At 31.8% G+C, this 16264-nt stretch overlaps 1 protein-coding gene and 1 non-coding gene across 2 annotated transcripts in view; one reads left to right on the top strand and one right to left on the bottom strand.

The window, feature by feature from the left end:
- LOC122519895 overlaps nt 1–16264 on the bottom strand; it is a 95210-nt gene that overhangs the window by 15928 nt on the left and 63018 nt on the right. The window lies entirely within an intron of this gene.
- On the top strand, nt 8775–8847 carry Trnaa-agc. The gene has a single exon. It is a non-coding gene; the product is annotated as a tRNA-Ala (tRNA).

Genomic DNA, 16264 nt, shown 5'->3' with positions numbered 1-16264 from the left:
TATAATCAAATATATAATTTGTATAGTTATATTTATGTGTATAAATAGTTAATATATGAACATATGAATATGATATAATAAAGATAAAGATATAAGAAAAATAAAAAAGAAAAAAAGAATTAAATTTCATCATAACTTGCGTTCATGCATTTTAATATCGATCTAAACGTCACAGTAGAGAGAATCCGAAAATTATTCAAACATGTTATGTTTATAATCTTGGCAAAAAATATCGTTGCATCAGAACTGACGTAAACTGCATCAACGATTTCTTTCATGGGACTCTATTATCGCTCTAACTAGACAATAATGTTTAAATTTCTTTTCTGACGATAGCTATACAGATTTCAAGAATGATGCAACCCGAACAAGTTTACACGTCAAAAAATCATCGTGAATTTTGGGTGGTAATAAAAAATAAAATGTATAATATATTTCAATATTTAACAAAAAAAATAAAAATAAATAAAAACAAAAGCATATTTTTTTATCTCACATCAAATATAAACGGTTCGAGCATAAATATCGTGTACTAATAAGTTTAAAATACGAGATACGCGTGAATATTAACCGTGTAAGATTTCGAGATCTATAATTTAACGATAAAATAATTAATACCTGTTCGCAATATTGAGACAAGTTTTCTATTTTTGCTTTTTAAAAGTTCACGTTTAAAGAAACTGACTAATATTTAAATATACTGTCGTACGGTTAATCAGATATATTTCGTTACACTGTAACATTAATAAAAAAAAAAAGAGAAAAGAAAAAAACATTTGAGCAATGGAGGAACGAGAAAAAATCATTTTCATTGGTAGACCGATTGGGACTCGTTAGAATTTTCGCAACGGGTGGCTTCGAAGTAATAATTCGAAAGGGACGTTTGTAGGGAAATAAAGGGGAGAGGGGGGAACTAGGAAATCGATTTAAAACTTGCTCGTTCGTTCGTTCGTTCTCTTTTATTCGTTGCGATAGCTCTCTCGTAGAGCTGAAAGAGAACTTACTACATATATATAAACCGAACCACGTCGAGATATTTTTATTTGAATGAAATTAATCACCCCGTACCACATATTCACTGGAGTGGAATTATCGTATCTGGGAATTATCTCTAACCAAACACAACAAAATATGAAATATAGTAATAGTAAAGTACATGTTTCTATCCACGTATTTCCACACAACTGTTTATCGAGATATTCTATTGAACGATCTAACAGGTGGAAGTGTTGTGTGCACTTCTTCGTAATTCACTGATTGAAACAACAAATTTTTCCTAAACACTTTTTTATACTTCACCATAAATTTTCTTCGCCCTTCGTTGGCAGTATTATAATGCAATTATTTCTCACGTATATAAGTATATATATATATATATATATCGTTTACAATTAGATCTGATCGTTAAATCATTTTATTTGTTTTATTTTTTGATTTTCTTCATTCATATCGTTCACACGTTAATTGTTTCCATCAATCATCAGTGGCAAGATTGTTTAGATTTATTTCTGGTCTTTTCGTAAAAATCACGTAAAAATTTGTCTCTTTCTCTCTCTCTCTCTCTCTCTGTCTGAAAGTTCTAATTGATTTACCAACCGCACATGCGCGTGCACGTGTTTGAAGCAGTAAAAAAAAGGAAATAAAGAAAGAAAGTAAGAAAGTGAATTAAGGAAATGAAAGGTTGAAATAATAAAAAAAATAGACAAAAAATACATTGTCGAGGATTAGAATCAAAAGAAAAAGTTTAACCGTAATAGTAGTAGTAATAGTAGTAGTAGTAGTAGTAGTAGTATACCCGTATACCATCGAAGTTCCTCGTAAACATGAACCGGTGTAATTTATTTGACCGAACCCAGTGACCGCGCCAAGAATACTCGAGGCGTTTCGATTTTCTAAATTAGCATAAAACCTATATAGCGAGAGAGAGAGAGAGAGAGAGAGAGAGCAGCCACATTCGTAGAGATCTCGAAAAAGCGTGACACGTACTTATGTACATACACAAATAAAATATACATATATATCGTCTATGTTCAGTTAAAATTCATTAACTATACTTTTGACCTAAAATTACTTGCACAATTTTACATTGTTATATATAATTTTATAAACAATTCAGAAAAATAATTCATTGCCTATTCTGTTACAGAGAAAAATAAATGTATACTAATCTCAAACTTGATTTATCCTAATAAAAATTGATTATTATCGAGAATTGGTTTTAAATGATGTGCGATAAATGACGAAACGTCATTTTTGTCAATCTTTCGGGGAAACCCAAAAAAAAAAATAGGTATAGAATAAAATCGCAACGGATCAAATTGTATAATCCGAAAAAGAAAAAATCGAATTTAACGATCTCGATGATGAAGAAAAAGAGGTGAACAAAAACAAGAATAAAAACACAAAAAAAGAAGAAAAAAAAATAGAAAATGATAATATAAGAGAGAGGGAAGGGAAAAGAAAAGAAAAAAAGATTAACTTACATCATTTCCAATTTGCCCCATACTGAAGGTATCACCGCCAAGATAAGCGATAGTATCCGCTTCCTGGCAGTACTCGTTCTCGTGTGCGACAGGAATTTTGGCTGATTTGAATAAATGACACTAGATATACACGAAAGATTCTGATTTGTTTATAAAAAAATAAACTTCGACTAGGTGATGATAAACGATGACGTTCGTCAGTCTTTCTTTCTTTCTTTATTTATTTATTTCTCTTTCTTTAGTTTTCTCACTTAAGAGAATTTAAAAACCAAATTTAAAGAGATGTCGTCTTATATATATTTATAAAATTAATACACGATCAGAGTATATATATATAGTTAAAAAAAAAAAAAAGTACCAAAACTGACGATGAACAACGCGTTCTCTCTCTTCTCGAAGAATAACGAGGTATGATGAGTCGAAAGAAGAAGAGTCAGGAAGAAGAAGATATTATTAATATCGTAGATAGAAAAAATCACCGTAGAGTTTTCACGTTCGGCCTGCCTTTACCGTGACACGTCCTTAATTCGTCACTTTCGAAGAATATCGAGGATGATAAATAGTTACCAGTCATAATAATATCACAGACTGATTACGGAGCCGCGTCTTTCGTCGTTTTATTAACTGTTTTTCTTTTTTATTATTATAATTTTCTTTTTTCTATTCTTTACGTTTTGTTTCTCTTATATCGTCGTTCCCTTTCTTCCAAATTATTTTTTATTTCCACAACAACGAGGAAGCGAGAGAGAGAGAGAGAGAGACGGGATGAAGAGAATAGGGGATAAATATTTCGAATCTTTTATCGAAAGGAAGGGACAAAAAAATATCTTCGTATCGATGTTCGATGAAATCAACGAGAAACTCGATGTACGGTATCTAAAGGATTTAAAAGGATAAGAAGGATCGAAGGATAGAAAATACAGAAATTTATCTCTCTCTCTATTCTATATATATTTCTATATATATATCTACATATAGAAATAAAAGTTAAACAATTCAGCAACTGAATAACGAAATATATATTTGTATAATAGACTAGGAACACGAAGAAAATATATAAAGAATCAAGTTACACTGAACATCACGAGTTAAGCGAGGACTAACGATTCTAAATTCATGTCATGTTCCTTCAAAAGCCGGTTGCTAACTGACGCTGGTGTATGATAGCTCGATACCGTGCGCTCGTGCCCGACGATCATCTGGTCGGCTTCAACTAGGTAGTGGGAGGGAAAAAGCTCGTGGTGGTGGAAAAGAGCCGGCTTTTCGCTCTTGTCATTGGTCGACAGTATCGTATATAAAAGCTCTTAACATTTCCCTAGCATAGCGGAGCACAAAGAAACCTTCGTTACTTCTCTATTTTCTAATATTAAACACTGTTATTTGGTTAAATGATTGTTTTTCTTTCTTATTTTTGTAATATTTAAGATAATTAGTGATTATTATTACTTGTTTAGGAACAATCAAATAATTATTTCGTCGAATATCGAATTAATCATTCGTCGAGATAAATGTGTATATATATACATACATATATATATATATATCTTAATCTGATGCAATATACGGCACTGAAGGTGTGCAAGCAGCCGGCTCGATCAGCTGATGCCTTAGCAACAGAGGTATTAACCGACCTAAAAATATCAACTCCATTTTTAAGGATTCAACATAATATAAAACGAGATAGGAACTTGACATATCGTGTTCATTCGATAAATTATTATTTTCTTTTAATCCTTTAAATTATGTTCTGTTCCAATAGATATAACATTAAAAACAGTCGATTTGCATCGATAGCATTCGATTATTTTCGAAGGTAAGAAGATCGGATGATGCAATTGACTCGGTCGTGACGATCATGCCTACGCCTATTCCACGTTTGCCTGTTCATTCTCTTCATCGATCGCAGCTGAAACGCGTCTCTGGCTTACCTTTACGAAATAATATTTGTAAGAACTCAAAAGAATAATCTTAGAATACGTTCGTTTTCGAATAAAAATAAAAGTTAAGACCTATCGATTGTACGAGAACGTCCCCACTTTTCTGGGATCTTCTCTTTTCTTCCCCACTATTATATTGGAACATCCGGACAAAGGGATTTCTTAGTAGATTTTCAAAACCTTGGGTGATTCACCACTTGCTTTTCATAGACGACACGCCTACTGTTAAAAAGAATAACAAAATGTTCACAACCTGAAAGTTCTGATGTAAAAATATTCCTTACTTTCGGCATCGCTTACCGATTTTTAGAAACATATATATTTCAAACTGACAATGAGCGTGCTGCAAGGTTATTATACTATTTATCGTATCTTACTTTTAATTATTTTGTTGTTCAAAATAGTAAACAAATAAAAAAGATTACTATAAGTGGTAATAAAAAAAGAAAAAATATAATAACAAAAAAAAAGAAGGAATTGATAAACAATTTTATCGACGAAGCTCTAAATACGTTCAAATGACGTAATACTTGCGTTGTTAAAAGTATTAAAAAAACGAGTTTATATATCTTAACCTCAATAAAAGCTCGATGGCCAAACTTGCAAATCAATAGTAACTAACGTTAGAGACATATTAATTACACTTGAAACAACAGTGGCACTAATCGGGAGAGTGTCGATTTCAGATTTTAAAGCCACCAAGGAGAACGACTCAGCGATCTTACACGTTCCTCCGTAACTCTCTTAAAAAGAAACGAAATGCGAGATCTAAGGATACGTATTTTTTCTTACACTTTTTTCTTTCTCTCCGATCATTTTTTTTTCCATAAAAATAAAAAAGAAAAAAAGAAGGCGTCGGTATTACGATAGATCGTAAAAAAAAAATAATAATTCTTCTCGACACGTTCCGCGTGGCGAAACTTTTCGTTCGGGCCAATTAGAATTTCAAAACTAAAAAAAAACAGAAAAACAAAATTGATTTATAACGTCTTTCCCCCTCCCCCCATTAATAATGCATCTTCCATTCTTACCACCTTTCCATCAACAATTATGAATTTTATATGTTATTAAAAAAATATCCTAAAAAAAAGGTATACTTCGAAAGTTAAATCATCGTCTAACGCATGAGTTATTCCACGTGTCATGGACAAGAAGAAGGGGCATAGAGAGAAAAAAAAAGAACAAAAAACAATAAATCGGTCCGATTAAGAGGAACACGCGTTAAAAATTAAAACGTATGATAAAAATTGTATCGGGGAAAGAGAGAGAGAAAGAAAAGAAAAGAAAAGAAAAAAAATAAAGAATTAAGAACATTCGGATAATTAATTCTACGAAGATGATCAGTCGTCGTTTTCGTTCGTTCGTTCGTTCGATTGATCGATTGATCGTGTCGATCTTTCTAACGATACGACGAAACAACCGTAAAGTGTTTCTGTTATTTTGTATTCTCGGGAGCGGCTACTTGGGCGAGGTTAGTGTTGGAAGCACTGAAGGGGTCAACGTTCGGGAAAGCGCCTCTCGTTACAGCACTGCCATATGCTATATAGGCTCGTCGCTCGGAAATCACCTCCACCACCACCGCACCATCTCCTACCCCTTCCCCTTCCCTTTCTCTTTTTCTTTCTCCTCTTCAAGTCCACGAATCACGGTTCTCCAGGGCCCACCTCCACCCACCCCCCCGAACCACGTCCTTTTCTCCTCCTCCTCTTCCTCTTTCTCCTCGTTAAGTTCTTTCACCTCCTCCTCTTCCACCTCCTCCTCCTCCACCATCATCATCCCCAGAAACGTGGATCTCGCTGCAGCTACTGCTGCTGTTGCTGCTACTGCTCCGATTCGTATTAAAATAAATCGTTTCCTTTATAAAGCCAAACGTAGTAGTCAAGAATACGAACAATTTTCCACTACCCGAGAAACAACAAGATGGATTCGATTACGTAAAAAACAAGCAAGCAACCACGCGACTTTATTTACCGTAGAAAGAAAATAAGTAAGTCGGGCTGGTGCTCTCGTGATAGGGGACGACGATCGCGGATGAAGGAGGAAGAGAGGAAGAAGAAGAGAATCATCGTTAAAAATAAGACACCTGTCGTTTTGTTCTATTGTTCTCCCCTTTCTTTTTCTTTTCCTCATTCTTGGAGAATGACAAAGAACAAAGAACGACGTGAGAAAGATAGATACATGTACATGAGAGAGAGAGAGAGAGAGAGAGAGAGAGAGAGAGAGAGAGACGGAGAGAGAAATACCAAAGTTCATAAAATATGTGTATATACGTTTAAAAAAAATCTTATAAAAAATAAGTTTGACTGAAAGGAGGAAAGAAACATAAATAAAAAATAAAATTACGTACAAAATAAGAGAGAAATAAAAATAATGTTAGCGATAACACAATATAACGTTGATGAAAAAAGAGAGATGACAGATAGTGTGTAACATCGAATCGGAAAATTATTCATAAGTGGACGCAGCAGCAACTGTTGTTGACAAAGAGAAAAAGCGAGAGAGCCTTGAGGAGACAGGTTTTCTTGCAACTTGCAAAAGAAGGGTGGGGGAGGCGGAGGGAGACGATCGAAGAAAAGAAGGAAAGAAGAAAGGATGGATGGAAGGAAGGAAGGAAGGAAGGAAAGAGTTGTTCTCTTGCGTAATTTCTCGGACAAATAAAAAAAAAAAAAGAAAAAAACACAAAGGAAAATGAAAAACATTATCGCGCTTAAACCGACGTATTAAAACTTTGTGAACGATATGGATGGATGTATGACGAATTAATCAATCGTGTTGCAAACCGATGAAGAGTTGTTTCTCAGTTTATTGGAAAAAACAATTACGTTTTTCATGGTCTCTGACGTGAACCAAATACAAAGTTTGTTATTTTTATTTCTCATTATTCCGTCTTATCTTTGCTTTAGTCATAAATATCGAGAATGATGAAAAAGCAATACACGTGGGATTATAAATGATTTGTATAATCAATGATGACGGTGACGATGACGATGACGATGACGATGAAGACACTTGAAACCATATTAAAAAACTAGAACTATTACAAACAATTAATGGTATGCGTAGAGAAATTGGTACACATCTGGTAGAATTCAGATCAGTTAACTTGGCTATTAATAAAATACGTAATGCGAACAATATCAATCTTTATTCATAAATTTTTTTATGATTTTTTTATACAATGTTAATTCGAATTAAAACGATATATCGTTAACTAAAAATATATTCATGATATTGTACATATTTGTTCTGAAAAATAAAACAATATAAAATAAAATAATAACGGAAATTTATTTTAACTGTTTTAGATAGTTTCAACGTTAAATTGTTTTACATATATATATAACTATGAGTCAGAATTGTTGATAACAAGAGACGACACTTTCTCAAGTATAAAAAGGCTCACGAATTTGTCGTTAAGATTTATGACTGAAGCGCTCGTAGTCGATGTTACAGGAAGTTTAAGTGTCAAAAGATATATTTGTACCTTTCATAGAAAATGATTGATAGATCATATAATTGGAAGAAAATCGAAAAGTTACGAACGATAATTAGTCTCGATAAGAAAAAAATGATATCGTATTTAATATGAATTTTGTTCAACAATCGCGCATGATTTTTTTAAAAATTATTTATTCAAATATATTATCGTTCATGAATAAAACAACTGTGCGGTGTATAGAATAAAGAAATTTTCTGAGAATCGATTTAAACATTCAATCTATGAATGTATTTGCACTTACAATTGGATATACGATATTATTATTATTATTATTATTATATTATTATAATATTATTACTGTTGTGCTGTTATATACACATAAAAGCAAAACTAAGCCGGAGTTGGACTTAGGGTCAGCGTAAAACGTTGAAAAAGAAAGTCACGCCATATTCGATGTATAACGTAAAAGAGCACAGCTGCACCGCGACTGTTACGTCATTTCCGTCCAACTACTAGTTGCTAAGTGCAACGATCTGACACCGATTTAAAAAGGATTCTATTTGAAAATGATAAGCATTATCAGCGAAATTAAAATTGAACTATTATAATAGAGACATCGTCTCTCTCTCAATAACAGCATAGTAATCTTAACTAAATATTTTCGATTTAATGACGAACAAAATGTAAGAAGATATTTTAAAATAATGTGTCTTCGAGATTGGCATTAAATATGTTATTTCTTTTTTTTATTATTTTTATTTCTCTGAAATATACATTCCGTTCATTAATGTCATAATTTTATTAATTAATTATGTTTACGTGTGCCGCGTGAGAAATTAATCAAAGTTGAGTCTAACAAATAGATAGGATTATTTATCTAGGTAAGATTGATCAGATTACAAATGTGAACATATTGGGGGCGTAGCTCAGATGGTAGAGCGCTCGCTTAGCCTGCGAGAGGTACCGGGATCGATGCCCGGCGCCTCCAAGTTATAATTTTTTTTTTTTTTTTTTTTTTCATCCTTAAAGTATTATGTTAAATTATAAAAAGGATTACTTTCAAACTTTAACACGTTCACGCCGGCGTGCATTACAGGTGGGTCACACACGACTGTCCCAAGCTAAATATGAAAATCGGTCCCGGCGTAAACGTGTTAAACATTCGACCGTGAAAAAAAAAACAATACGAAATAGATAAAAATAAGAATTCTGAAGAGAATATTTATATATACATAAGTACGTATGTACACATATATGTTACCAAATAAGCTTATCGATAACGAAGGCAATTTGAAAAAAGTCAGAGTAAACAATTGCATGTGTAAATATTGGTGTGCGACAATTAACCCGGTGAAAATACGGTGTAAGTATGCGTGCACGCACGCAAACGGTTATAGCATATGAGTTACAGGTATAATCGCTTGGTTCTATATACTTTTATTACTTGTTTTCCCTTACTCGATAGCGAGAGATGAAAGATTTGAAGAAATAAAGATCTAACCGATAACGAACTGTTTTGAGATCGATGTTTCGAACAAGCAGGATGGTTAATAATACCTTAAAAAATAATGTTCGTTTCTGTATAATATAAGATTATCGCGTTGTTAGATCTTTTAATTCCCATCGAAGCGTTTTCTTTTCGCTTTCGCGATTTTTTTCACGGTATCTTGACTACAAATTTTACCCCTTTTAAGACACGACTGTTAACAATTAAGCGACGTGAAGAAGATAAAAGTTAGAAAAAAAAGAAAAGATAATAAGATTGAAATTGATATTACTACTCACTCTCATTTCCGTCGTTCGATATTAATTATTTAGACGTTTCTAATGTCACGTGGAATTGATTAGATTGTTTACGGAATTTTAAAGGGATGATAACGAGCGTTGCAATAAGCACCCTCCCTCTCCACGTGACAAAACCAATCTCTTTAGCTCGTTCAAACTCAAAGTCGAGGATTGCGAAAGATAACGATGTTTACGAAGTAAATCGATTCGGATTTCTTATCGAAAAGAAAAAAAAAGAAAGAAAAGGCGCGCACATGCTAATGCATTATATCTATATGGGTTGAAAATGTACATAAAAGTTGTATATACTCGGAATTATCACGAGATGAAAATAGTATATGCGAAGGAAGTGAATTAAAAGTGAATATTTTTCGAGATAGATCGAAAAGTATTGTCTTCCGCGGTTGGTAAGAGATCCTTACATGAAAAAGAAATAAATAAAAGAGAAAAGATAAAAATAATAATAAAAAAAATATATATATATAATATATATATGAGACTGTGCCAAATAAATCGACTATTTTTTTTTTTTCGGTCCCATATCAAAATTTCGTTGAGAGTGACGAAAAAAAAATTGTGTCAAAATTTGAGCCCTATCTTCATTTTTCAGTTAGCGCTCGCTAAAATAGAATTTTCGCCAAAAAAAGTTTTTTTCACTTATTTTTGGTTTAGACAATTCAATATACCAATATTAAAAAACCCTTGGTATGGTTTTGTAGGAAATTAAATTCTCTACAAAGATGATTTTATCGAAATTAAAAAGTCAACAGCTTTTTTTTTATAGCTGATTAAATTACATTTCGTTCTATATTTTCATTTTTAATTATTGATGAACACTTATTAAACTACTTCCTAACGAAAGAACATACTAATGCAATTTTTCTAGGAATATTTATGATCTAAAAAATAGTTTTTATGCCGTAAGAATGTAAATACTGTTGAGTAATTTAATTCTTTACTTTAAAATAATGAATTACATGTCAATTCTATTTTTTTTTGTTTTTCACACCTTATTGATTCACACAAAATTCGGTGAAATTTTTCTGTTTACAGTGAGAATTGCACAAACCTATGATTGTATAAAAAATCATTAGTATTTTAATAGAAATGATAATTACTAAAAACGAAATATCTTAAAAAATTTTAATAAATTAAAAAATGATATGCTAATCTTTATTATTGTCTTTATTCATATGTTTTACTAGTTGTAAAGAGCTTACATTTTTTTAAATAAACATATAATATTATGATAGACACACTTTTAATATTGTTATATAAATGAAACTAATAATCTTTACTTGAATTATTTTAAAATCAGTTATGAGATTCGAGTAAACATATTACTCACATAAATTTCGTTTTGTTACAATTGGGATATTTTTTGCGATGCTCAGCAACAACTTGTAATAAAACTGTTTTTGTTCTTCATCACAAGTGAAACTATCAGATATTTATCAATTAACGCTACAGCTCTTTCGGCAATATCATTTACAACTTTTATCGATCGAACAATTTTTAAAGAAGCCTGGTACTCGTCATCGAATTCCCATTGATCTACAGGTAAATCAAGAAAACTTGTAGATAAACCGAACTTCTCGAATAAAACCATCGACTTTGAGTAACAAAATCACTTATATCTTTTGAGCGCCGAATGATTTTAAATCTTCTTGTTTTGTGTGTCTATCATAATTATATTATGTTTATATCTAATTATATCATAATTATATAATGTTTCTATTCTATTAAAATAAATGATCTTTATACAATCATAGGTTTGTGCAATTCTCACTGTAACAGAAAAATTTCACCGAATTTTGTGTGAATCAATAAGGTGAAAAACAAAAAATAGAATTGACATGTAATTCATTATTTTAAAAGTAAAGAATATAATTACTCAACAGTATTTACATTCATTACGGCATAAAAACTATTTTTTTAGATCATAAATATTCCTAGAAAAATTGCATTAGTATGTTCTTTCGTTAGGAAGTAGTTTAATAAGTGTTCATCAATATTAAAATGAAAATTATAGAACGAAATGTAATTTAATCTATAAAAAAAAGCTGTTGACTTTTTAAGTTCGATAAAAATCATCTTTGTAGAGAATTTAATTTCCTACAAAACCAACCAAGGGTTTTTTAATAGTTTGGTATATTGAATTGTCTATAACCAAAAAATAAGTGAAAAAAACTTTTTTTGGCGAAAATTCTTATTTTAGCGAGCGCTAACTGAAAAATGAAGATAGAGGGCTCAAATTTTGACACAATTTTTTTTTCGTCACTCTCAACGAAATTTTGATATGGGACCGAAAAAAAAAAAATAGTCGATTTATTGGCACAGTCTAATATATATAGATACAATATATAATTGTCTATCATCAAAACCTTTTTCTTATCAGAACGTCCTTGCGTGGAGAGAATCAGGTACACGCAAAACGATATCATGGTAATAGTGAACAACGGAAGAACGCTGTTATCGTTAATGATATATTTCACAGATATAGGACGATATTTGATAAAACTTGCTTGTGGTAATAAAACCGCGCGGTATCTTCACAAAAATCTAAAAAATAAAAAAGCTAAAGCTTCTCTTACACCTTCGTATCATTTCTTTTCTCTCTTTCTCTTTTTCTCTTTGATAAATCTACAGAAGAAAATATAAAGCGCAAAATCCATGGGGGGAGGGGGAATAATTGACCCCATTGGAATAGATCGTACAAACGATTACGACACCGAGAAGAAAATATTTTGGTACCGTGCCAAGCTTCGATGACGTAAATTGGCAAATCTTCTCGATGCTCGAAAATAAATATAAAAGGAAAAGAAAAGTAATAGCACAAAACAAAAAAACAAAAAAAAAAGAAATACAGAAAAATAAACACGACCCACCACTACCAGCACCACCTTGAAGCTTGAGAAATGCACACTCGTAGAGTTATCTGCGAAGCATTACGAGGCATCCACTCGCTTATATTTCGGCGTAAACAAGCGTTCGTAAACAAGCTCAAGATACACCAAGTTTTTTGGCCAAATGCAATAAAATCGTTCTCCTTTTTCTGTTTCACCCGAACCTGTACCCCCGTCGTCGTCGTAGCGTCGTAGTCGTCGTACCTACAGTTGCTTACAGTTTTATGGTCTTATTTTCACCCTCTTCGAATGTTACGGCAAACTTATATACACGTATACATATATACATATGTATACAATATATATATATATATATATATATATATATATATATATATATATATACACGTATTACGTATGGTACGTTCGAAACACGACTAGCGGAGTAGAAACGAGCGAAAAAATTCCTCCAAGTGTATTTCTCCTCGGTGTCGAGTTTTAAAGTCTCTTGTGGTGAAGGAGGATCACTCTCGGGGAAAAAGGGTGAGGTGGGGTTAGGGAGGAGGGTGCCAAGGACCCTTCCGAGTTGTTTCATAAAAAGAAACGCAGATGGAATATTTTTCAAGGAGAAGGAGCAAGTTATTTCCTTTGTACACACGTTCGCTCAATGCGAAACTAGAAACGATACTTTAACGCGGAGGGGGGTAAATTGGAGGTAGGGTGGGGTGGTGGAGTGATGGACGGGTAGGAGGGTAGAGGTAGGTGGTTGCCTACGTGAGATTTAAACAAATTTTCTCTTATCGAGTCGACTTATTTTTACGTTTAAGTAAATTATGCGAGATAACAAAACAAGCAAAAAACAAAACAAATTAATAAAGAAAAAGAAAAAAACAACAAAGAAATTCTCGATAAGTCGAATATAAAGTAGCATTTTTCGAAAACACGAATATTTTTTTCTTTCTTTTCTTATAGCAAGCAAAAGGACAAATGTCGCGTGAGTATATACGCGAAAACAATTTTCTATATATTATTATGTACGTACATATGTATATAATATGTATGTATATACATTCTCATAGACGATTTTACGTAACGAATATATCAATGTTATTTAATTAACAGTCGTCAGATTTGGGTATTTTAAAAGAATAAAAAAAAGAAGATAAAAGAATAGATTATAAAACAAAAAGATTCATCAATATATTAACGATCGGTATACAACAACGGTATTTATATTATCGTTAAGCCTGATGCAACGCGGAAGCAAGTTTCGTCAGCTACTTGAAATAAACCATAAAAGAGACTATAGATAGGACCTAATCGTGCGTAATGTTCTTCTATTTTTTCGGCTAAATGTCGGATAAGAATCGCGATCGAGCCAACAACCCGTATGTAGATACACGTATGTATGCACGTCTCATTGAATGCATTAGTTATGTTTCTTTGTTCTTCTCTCATTACTATGTTCATGACTCATATGTGCTCTACATATCTAACATATATATATATATATATATGTATGTAGAGATGAGATAACACGCGACTTATAAACGAGTGTGGCATATGTGTTTGTTTTGCGATAAAACTTCTGTACATGTCGTTTTCAATAATTATAATTATAATAAGATAATAATAATAATAATACTAATAATAATAATAATAATAATGAATAATATAATAAAAAAGAAGAAGAATAAAAATATCGACAAGCAATCATAAGACGTAAGAAACAATTATCCAATTGTATAATAAACTGTAAACCTTTCTCTTTGGTTACCAATAACTCTGCGTGTATTTCATTAATATAAATGAAAAAGAAAAGATATATTATCTTTAATGCATAAATATTTATTTATATATTCGTTTATATTCAACCATAAGTCACTAATCACGCTTTTAGATTAAAGTAAGCTTAAATTGCTTTTTTTCATTTTTCACAAAGTATTTTTTTTTTTTAATTTAAAAAGAATCAATAGTAGCGTGGAAAAGAATTAATGAAGGGCGTATTTTTATTCGAAATCTCGATATTACTTATTAAAAATTTGTTTGACTAACAATAACTCAGATTAGCATAAATGTTGATACGTAATTTCTAACTGAACATAAACGATATGTGTACATTATACTTATTTCTCGAGAGAGAAATTTTATTCGTTTACTGTAACGTGGCCTATATATTTTATGTAAAGAATGTTTATTCATCTCTCTCTCTTTCTCTTTCTCTTTCTCTTTTCTTTCTTTCTTTCTTTCTTTTTTTTATTTCTCTCTTTCTCTCTCTCTCTCACCATCCCTTGATCCTATTCAACTCCCTATCCGTTCGAATTTATACTCGATGAAATCCAACAGTAGTCGAGGAGAGTCGTAATCATTATGTTGGCCCGTTCTTCCTTTCCTTTCCCTTCCTTCCCCACCCTTTAGCATGAAGGGTCCTCAACGATTTCTTTCTTTAACGGATCTTCGTCCCTATTTAACCGAGAAGAGTTCACTGCACTTTCATCTCACTCGATCTCATCAAATTTTACTCTCATCAGTTAGATTTACATAATTTATTTATCTCGATTATACTGATGTTCCGTAAAATTTTGAACAAAAAGAAGGAAAACAAAAAAAGTAGTAACAATACCTGAATAAATTTCTTCCAGATGTACACGAGTACAAGTTTATCATTAAGATACGTTATATGATAGTTTATATTTCATTTGATCGGAAATATTTTAAGATTTTGAAAAATCTATACATACATACATGCGTACACACATACATAAATGTATGACCGAATGACTTGTTCGAGTTAATTTGAAAATTATCTTACGTAATCCAATATACACCTGCACGTAAATGTGTATTTATGTAAGGTACGTATAGTAGCCTAATCGAATACGTTCTTGCGCAATAAAAGATTACAATTTAACGTTGGTTATACAACACATTGTATAAATATATACGCGTGTGTGTGTGTACACTTACGACACGTGTGGTATCTGCACGCATGGTAACAAAAGAGAACGTTCTTCGTAAAATTCGACCCGGTAGAAACCTTAGATTATAAGCGAAACGTTTAAAGTCACTTTTATTAGGTTTGTTTTGAACTAACAAATCGAATATATAAGCACTACCATCATTTTCATCATTATCATTATCATTATCACCACCATTCGTCCACAGATGATAATTATTTACAAAATAATTTTATCCACGTGTTAAATTGATAAAAAAAAAAAAAAAAAAAAGAGAAAAATAAATAATATGCATAAATATATGGACCCAAAAGCAAAGAACAAATTTCAACAGAAAAACTAGAACGGAAGAAAAGATAAATTTATGGAAGGAATTCATTGTATCTACGAGTATCCCTTATCGTGACCGTTCTAAATCTATTTCTCTTCTATCTTTTTCCGAAGAAATACGAAAGAGAAGATACAGTTTGAAGGATTTTCATAAATTTTCCGAAGAAACAGTTTCTTTTTGATCTTTTTTTTTTGGGGGGGAAGGAAAAGCAAGGACTAGACACGTAAAACGAACGTTCCTTTCATTTTCTCAGGTAAACTTTCCAAGGGATCTCATTTTCGTTTGAACCATGCTGGAAAATTCTACGGATCATCTGAGAAGGTATAAAGAGGGACAGAAGAAGGGAGTAAAGCAAAAAAAAAAAGAAAGAGAGAAAGGGGGACAAAGTTTCCTTTTTACTCTCCCTTTTATTAAAATCCCCTAGAGAAAAAGGCCGCCTATTAAACAACTCTCTTTCAAACTTTAACTATTCTCGATATAGTAAAA

This window comes from Polistes fuscatus, unplaced genomic scaffold (assembly GCF_010416935.1).
Source record: "Polistes fuscatus isolate 324 unplaced genomic scaffold, CU_Pfus_HIC Scaffold3, whole genome shotgun sequence".
Taxonomy (NCBI): Eukaryota; Metazoa; Arthropoda; class Insecta; order Hymenoptera; family Vespidae; genus Polistes; species Polistes fuscatus.
This window is presented reverse-complemented; position numbering and strand designations above follow the sequence as displayed.